We start from the raw sequence: 8,710 nt of genomic DNA on the forward strand, positions 1-8,710 counted from the left end.
GAAGGAATGGTATTTGTTTTCACCTCAGGATCTGTGGACCCCACAGGATCCCCACCTCAGGATCTGTGGACCCCACAGGATCCTCACCTACCCTTTCTTTTAATCCTAATCACACTCTTCTAATCCAAATCTCATTTTCAATGTCACACTTCCCAAAAAAAACCTTCACCTATCACCTCAATTCCTCTTCCCAATTACCCCATTCACCATTCACATCAACCTCCTCTTCCCCATACACCCCACCTACCCCCACTACTTTCAAATTTAATTTCCCACCCATTCCCACCCAAATTGGCCGAACCTATACCCTCCCCCCTCCCTATAAAGACTCTTCCATTCTTCATCATTTTCCCACAACACAAACACCTTCTTCTCCCATATAGCCGAAACCACCCTTCTCCTTCTCTTCCACTATTCTCTTCTTCTTCTTCTACTCTTCTTTTCTTTCTTGCTCGAGGGCGAGCAAACTTTAAGTTTGGTGTGGTAAAAAGCCTAAGCTTTTTATTTTTCATTCACCATCAATGGCACCCAAGGCCGGAGTTTCCTCAAGAAAAGGAAAAGGGAAGGCAAAAGCTTCCACTTCCGAGTCATGGGAGAAGGAGAGATTCATCTCCAAGAGCCACCAAGACCACTTCTATGATGTTGTGGCAAAGAAGAAAGTGATCCATGAGGTCCCTTTCAAACTCAAGAAGAATGAGTATCCGGAAATCCGACATGAAGTTCAAAGAAGAGGTTGGGAAGTCATAGCCAACCCCATACAACAAGTTGGAATTTTAATGGTTCAAGAGTTCTATGCCAATGCATGGATCACTAGAAACCATGATCAAAGTATGAACCCAAATCCAAAGAACTATCTCACAATGGTTAGGGGGAAATACTTGGATTTTAGTCCGGAAAATGTGAGGTTGGCGTTTCATTTGCCTATGATGCAAGGTGATGAACACCCCTACACTAGAAGGGTCAACTTTGATCAAAGGTTGGACCAAGTCCTTAGGGACATTTGTGTGGAAGGCGCCCAATGGAGAGTAGACTCCAAAGGCAATCCAGTCCAACTAAGAAGACTGGACCTCAAGCCTGTAGCTAGAGGATGGTTGGAGTTCATCCAAAGATCCATCATCCCTACAAGCAACCGATCTGAAGTTACTGTGGATCAGGCCATCATGATTCATAGCATCATGATTGGAGAGGAGGTAGAGGTTCATGAAGTCATATCCAATGAACTCTACAAAATAGCTGACAAGCCTTCATACATGGCACGGCTAGCCTTCCCTCACCTCATATGCCATCTATGTTATTCAGCCGGAGTTATCATAGATGGAGATGTCTCCATTGAAGAAGACAAGCCCATCACCAAGAAAAGAATGGAGCAAACAAGGGAAGTTCCTCACAGCCCCCAAGGAGAACAAGAGGAAGTTCACCATCAACAATTGCCTCAAATGCACTTTCCTCCCAACAACTATTGGGAGCAACTTAATACCTCCTTGGAAGATTTGAGCCATAATGTGGAACAACTAAGGGTGGAACACCATGAACACGCCCTCACTCTCCAAGAAATAAGAGAAGATCAAAGAGCAATGAGGGAGGAGCAACAAAGGCAAGGAAGGGACATAGAAGAGTTGAAGAACATCATTGGTCCTTCAAGAAGAAGACGCCACTAGAGGTGGATTCATTCCTTGTTCTTTATTTCTTTCTGTTTTCGGTTTTTAATTATTGTGTTTATTTATGTTTTGTGTCTTTATTTCATGATCATTAGTATGTAACCATGCCTTAAAGCTATGAATAAAATCCATTAGTCCTTCACCTCTCTTAAAAGAAAAATGTTTTAATTCAAAAGAACAAGAAGTACATAATTTTCGAAATTATTATTGAATTTAGTTTAATTATATTGATGTGGTGACAATGCTTTTGTTTTCTGAATGAATGAATGAACAGTGCATATGTCTTTGGATATTGTTGTTTATGAGTGTTAAAATTGTTGGCTCTTGAAAGAATGATGAACAAAGAGAAATGTTATTGATGATCTGAAAAATCATGAAATTGATTCTTGAAGCAAGAAAAAGCAGTGAAAAAAAATAATAAATATATCTAAAAAGAGTATATAGAAAAAGAAGGAGCAATAGAAAAAGCCAATAGCCCTTAAAACCAAAAGGCAAGGGTAGAAAGGATCCAAGGCTTTGAGCATCAATGGATAGGAGGGCCCAAGGAAATTACATCCAGGCCTAAGCGGCTAAATCAAGCTGTCCCTAACCATGTGCTTGTGTCATGAAGGTCCAAGTGAAAAGCTTGAGACTGAGTGGTTAAAGTCGTGATCCAAGGCAAAAGAGTGTGCTTAAGAGCTCTGGACACCACTAACTGGGGACTCTAGCAAAGCTAAGTCACAATCTGAAAAGGTTCACCCAGTTATGTGTCTGTGGCATTTGTGTATCCGGTGGTAATACTGGAAGACAAAGTGCTTAGGGCCACAGCCAAGACTCATAAGTAGCTGTGTTCAAGAATCAACATGCTTAAACTAGGAAAGTCAATAACACTATCTGAAATTCTAAGTTCCTAAAGATGCCAATCACTCTGAACTTCAAAGGAAAAAGTGAGATGCCAAAACTGTTCAGAAGCAAAAAGCTACAAGTCCCGCTCATGTAATTAAATTAATATTCATTGATATTTTGGACTTTATAGTATATTCTCTTCTTTTTATCCTATTTGATTTTCAGTTGCTTGGGGACAAGCAACAATTTAAGTTTGGTGTTGTGATGAGCGGATAATTTATACGCTTTTTGGCATTGTTTTTATATAATTTTTAGGATGATTAAGCTACTTTTAGGGATGTTTTCATTAGTTTTTATGTTAAATTCACATTTCTGGACTTTACTATGAGTTTGTGTGTTTTTCTGTGATTTCAGGTAAATTCTGACTGAAATTGAGGGATTTGAGCAAAACTCCGAAAAAGGCTGACAAAAGGACTGCTGATGCTGTTGGATTCTGACCTCCCTGCACTCGAAATGGATTTTCTGGAGCTACAGACCTTCAATTGGCGCGCTCTCAACGGCGTTGGAAAGTAGACATCCAGGGCTTTCCAGCAATATATAATAGTCCATACTTTATTCGAAGAATGACGACGCAACTTGGCGTTGAACGCCAAGTATACGCTCCTTTCTGGAGTTAAACGCCAGAAAAACGTCATGATCCGGAGTTGAACGCCCAAAACACATCATAACTCGAAATTCAACTCCAAGAGAAGCCTCTGCTCGTGTATTGATCAAGCTCAGCCCAAGCACACCCCAAGTGGGCCCGGAAGTGGATTTATGCATCAATTACTTACTCATGTAAACCCTAGTAGCTAGTCTAATATATATAGGACATCTATCTATTGTATTAGACATCTTTGGTCTCAGTTTTGTTTTATTCTTCATCCTAAGAGATTATTGATCACGTTTAGGGGGCTGGCCATTCGGCCATGCCTGGACCTCTTTCACTTATGTATTTTCAACGGTGGAGTTTCTGCACACCATAGATTAAGGGTGTGGAGCTCTGCTGTACCTCAAAGATTAATGAAGTTCTATTTTCTCTTATTCAATTCTCTATCTTATTCTTATTCCAAGATATTCATTCGTACTCAAGAACATGATGAATGATGATGAGTTAGATAACCCTCATTATTATTCTCGCCTATGAACACACGTGATTGACAACCACTTCCGTTCTACATGCAACAAGGCTTGAATGTGTATCTCTTAGATTCCCCAACAGAATCTTCGTGGTATAAGTTAGATAGATGGCGGCATTCATGAGGATCCGGAAAGTCTAAACCTTGTCTATGGTATTCCGAGTAGGATTCTAGGATTGAATGACTGTGACGAGCTTCAAACCTGTAACCTGCTGGGCGTTAGTGACAGACGCAAAAGAGGGATTCTATTCCAGTAGGGGAGGGAACCAACCGGTGATTGGCCGTACTGTGACAGAGTGCGTGAGCATTAACTTTCACTGCGAGGATGGGATGTAGCCACTGACAACGGTGATGCCCTACACAAAGCTTGCCATGGAAAGGAGTAAGAAGGATTGAGTAGAAGCAATAGGAGGGCAGGCGTCCGAGAGCTCTGCAGCATCTCCATTCCGCTTATCTGAAATTCCCACTCTTGATTTACATAAGTATTTCTATCCCTTTTATTATTCCTTTTTATTTAACAATCCAATTATCACTATTACCTTTTTAATCCGCCTAACTGAGATTTGCAAGGTGACCATAGCTTGCTTCATACCAACAATCTCTGTGGATTCGACCCTTACTCACGTAAGGTTATTACTTGGACGACCCAGTACACTTGCTGGTTAGTTGAACGGAGTTGTGAATTCAAGTTAAGAAAATAAACAGTGCCCTAAGGGTATATTCATACTAAAGCTCAAAAGATAGAAGAACATAGTGATCACAATTTCGTCCACCAAGTTTTTGGCGCCGTTGCCGGGATTGTTCGAGTATGGACAACTGACGGTTCATCTTGTTGCTTAGATTAGGTAATTTTCTTTTCAAAAATCTTTTTCAAAATTTTTCTTTTTATTTTTCGTTTTTCAAAACATTATTTTCGAAAATATTAAATAAAAATCCAAAAAATTAGAAAATCATAAAAATAAAAAATATTTTGTGTTTCTTGTTTGAGTATTGAGTCAATTTTTAAGTTTGGTGTCAATTGCATGCTTTTAAAATTTTTCTTGCATTTTTTTCGAAAAATCCATGCATTCATAGTGTTCTTCATGATCTTCAAGTTGTTCTTGATAAGTCTTCTTGTTTGATCTTGATGATTGCTTGTTTAGTGTTGTTTGTTGTTCTTCATGTGCATTTTTGCATTCATATTTTTCATGCATTAAAAATTTTTAAGTTTGGTGTCTTGCATGTTTTCTTTGCATCAAAATTTTTCAAAATTATGTTCTTGATGTTCATCATGATCTTCAAAGTGTTCTTGGTGTTCATCTTGACATTCATAGCATTCTTGCATGCACCTTGTGTCTTGATCCAAAATTTTCATGTTTTGGGTCATTTTTGTGTTTTTCTTTAAAAATTTAAAAATCAAAAAAATATCTTTTCCTTATTTCCCTCCAAAATCTCGAAATTTTGGGTTGACTTGGTCAAAAATTTTCAAAATTAGTTGTTTCTTACAAAGTCAAGTCAAAATTTCAATTTTAAAAATCTTATCTTTTCAAAATCTTTTTCAAAAATCATATCTTTTTCATTTTTTTTCTATTTTTCGAAAATTTCAAAAATCTTTTTCAAATTATTTTCAAAATCTTTTTCTTATCTTTATATGTAATTTTCGAAAATTAGCTAACAATTAATGTGATTGGTTCAAAAATTTGAAGTTTGTTACTTTCTTGTTAAGAAAGGTTCAATCTTTAAGTTCTAGAATCTTATCTTGTAGTTTCTTGTTAGTTAAGTAATTTTAAAAATTAAATCTTTTTCAAAATATCTTTTTCTTAAAAATCTTTTTATCTTTTATTTTATCTTTTTCAAAAATTTTATCTTTTTCAAAATTTGATTTCAAAATATCTTATCTAACTTCTTATCTTCTTATCTTTTTCAAATTTGATTTCAAATCTTTTTCAATCAACTAACTAACTTTTTGTTTGTTTCTTATCTTTTTCAAAACCACCTAACTAATTTTCCCTCTCTAATTTTCGAAAATATCTCTCTCTTTTTCAAAAATTCTTTTTAATTAATTAATTGTTTCATGTTTTAATTTTAATTACATTTTATCTCTAATTTTCGAAAATCACTAACCCCTTTTCAAAATTATTTTCGAAATCTCCCTCCTCTTCTCTTCACCTCTCTTCATTCATATCCTAACATCTCATCTCACATCTCTGCCATCCTCACAGTTGTGTTTCTTTTTATTCCATTTTTTTTTCTACCCCTTTCTTCTTCAACTAACATAAAGGAATCTCTATACTGTGACATAGAGGATTCCTTTTTCTTTTCTTGTTTTCTTCTCTTTCATATGAGCAGGAACAAGGATAAAGGCACTCTTGTTGAAATTGATCCAGAACCTGAAAGGACTCTGAAGAGAAAATTAAGAGAAGCTAAATTACAACAATCCAGAAACAACCTTTCAGAAACATTAGAACAAGAGGTGATGGCCGAAAATAATAATAATAATGCAAGGAGAATGCTTGGTGATTTCACAAAACCAACATCCAAGTTTGATGGAAGAAGCATCTCCATTCCTGCCATTGGAGCCAATAACTTTGAGCTTAAGCCTCAATTAGTTGCTTTAATGCAACAAAACTGCAAGTTTTATGGACTTCCATCTGAAGATCCTTATCAGTTTTTAACTGAATTCTTGCAGATCTGTGAGACTGTAAAGACGAATGGAGTTGATCCTGAAGTCTACAGACTCATGCTTTTCCCTTTTGCTGTGAGAGACAGAGCTAGAGTGTGGTTGGATTCTCAACCCAAGGATAGCCTGGACTCATGGGATAAGCTTGTCACTGCATTCTTAGATAAATTCTTTCCTCCTCAAAAGCTGAGCAAGCTGAGAGTGGATGTTCAAACCTTCAAACAAAAAGATGGTGAATCCCTCTATGAAGCTTGGGAAAGATACAAGCAGTTGACCAAAAGATGTCCATCTGACATGTTTTCAGAATGGACCATATTAGATATATTCTATTATGGTCTCTCTGAATTTTCGAAAATGTCATTGGACCATTCTGCAGGTGGATCTATTCACCTGAAGAAAACGCCTGGAGAGGCTCAAGAACTCATTGACATGGTTGCAAACAACCAGTTCATGTATACATCTGAGAGGAATTCCGTGAATAATGGGGTACCTCAGAAGAAAGGAGTTCTTGAAATTGATGCTCTGAATGCCATATTGGCTCAGAACAAAGTGTTGACTCAACAGGTCAACATGATCTCTCAAAATCTGAATGGATTGCAACATGCATCCAACAGTAATAGAGAGGCAGCTTCTGAAGAAGCTTATGATCCTGAGAACCCTGCCATGGCAGAGGTTAATTACTTAGGTGAACCCTATGGAAACACCTATAACTCATCATGGAGAAATCATCCAAATTTCTCCTGGAAGGATCAACAAAAACCTCAACAAGGTTTTAACAATGGTGGACGTACAAGGCTGAATAATAGTAAGCCATATCCATCATCTTCTCAGCAACAGACAGAGAACTCTGAACAAAATAATTCTAATTTAGCCAATATAGTCTCTGATCTGTCAAAGGCCACTTTCAGTTTCATGAATGAAACCAGATCTTCCATCAGAAATCTGGAGGCACAAGTGGGCCAGCTGAGCAAGAAAGTCATTGAAACTCCTCCCAGTATTCTCCCAAGCAATACAGAAGAAAATCCAAAAGGAGAGTGCAAGGCCATTGATTTAATCAAAGTGGCCGAATGCACTAGGGAGGAGGAGGACGAAAATCCTAAGGAGAAAGACCTCCTGGGACGTCCTTCAAGCAAGAAGGAGTTTCCTATTAAGGATCCTGAGGAATCTGAGGCTCATCTAGAGACTATAGAGATTCCATTAAATCTCCTTCTGCCATTCATGAGCTCTGAAGACTATTCATCCTCAGACGAGGATGAAGATGTGACTGGAGTGCAAGCTGCTCTATATTTAGGAGCTATCATGAAACTGAATGCTAAGCTGTTTGGTAATGAGACTTGGGAAAGTGAACCTCCCTTGCTTATTAGTGAACTAGAAACTTGGATTCAGAGAACCCTACCTCAAAAGAAGCAAGATCCTGGCAAGTTTTCAGTACCTTGTACCATAGGCACCATGAGCTTTGAAAAAGCTCTATGTGATCTGGGATCTGGGATAAACCTTATGCCACTCTCTGTAATGGAGAAGCTGGGGATCATTGAGGTACAACCTGCCTTGTTCTCATTACAACTGGCAGACAAGTCCATAAGACAAGCTTATGGAATAGTAGAGGACGTGCTAGTAAAGGTTGAAGGCCTTTACATCCCTACTGATTTCATAATCCTAGACACTAGGAAGGAAGATGATGAATGCATCATCCTAGGAAGACCTTTCCTAGCCACAGCAGGGGCTGTGATAGATGTCAACAGAGGTGAGTTAGTCCTTCAATTGAATGGGGACTACCTTGTGTTTAAGGCACATGGCCATCCCTCTGTGACAGAAGAGAGTAAGCAGGAAGAGCTTCTCTCAGTTCAGAGTCAAGAAGAGCCCACACAGTCAAACTCTAAGTTTGGTGTTGTGAGGCCACAACCAAACTATAAGTTTGGTGTTGAGACCCCATACCCAAACTCTAAGTTTGGTGTTGGGAATACCACACTTAAGTTGACCTGATCATCTTGTGGCTCCATGAGAGCCACTGTCAAGCTATTGACATTAAAGAAGCGCTTGTTGGGAGGCAACCCAATTTTATTTATCTAATTTTATTTTATTTTGTTTCTTTGCTATTTTTATGTTTTATTAGGTACATGATCATGAGGAGTCACGAAAAAAATCAAAAAATTAAAAACAGAGTCAAAAACAGAAGAAAAAAATTTTTCACCCTGGAGGCAGCGCAGACTGGCGTTCAACGCCAGTAAGGTGCATCTATCTGGCGTTCAACGCCAGAACAGAGCACCATTCTGGCGCTGAACGCCCAAAACAAGCAACAACCTGGCGTTTAACGCCAGGATGCGCACACAGAGGACAATCTGGCGCTGAACGCCAGAAACAAGCATGAAACTGGCGTTCAACGCCAGAAA

The 8,710-nt window shown here is 38.3% G+C and overlaps 1 non-coding gene across 1 annotated transcript; it reads right to left on the reverse strand.

The window, feature by feature from the left end:
* Window positions 1–6,512: 6,512 nt before the first annotated feature.
* LOC130947037 (small nucleolar RNA R71) lies at window positions 6,513–6,616 on the reverse strand. The gene has a single exon (XR_009072451.1). It is a non-coding gene; the product is annotated as a small nucleolar RNA R71 (small nucleolar RNA).
* Window positions 6,617–8,710: the final 2,094 nt, after the last annotated feature.

This window comes from Arachis stenosperma, chromosome 8 (assembly GCF_014773155.1).
Source record: "Arachis stenosperma cultivar V10309 chromosome 8, arast.V10309.gnm1.PFL2, whole genome shotgun sequence".
NCBI classification, from domain to species: domain Eukaryota; kingdom Viridiplantae; phylum Streptophyta; class Magnoliopsida; order Fabales; family Fabaceae; genus Arachis; species Arachis stenosperma.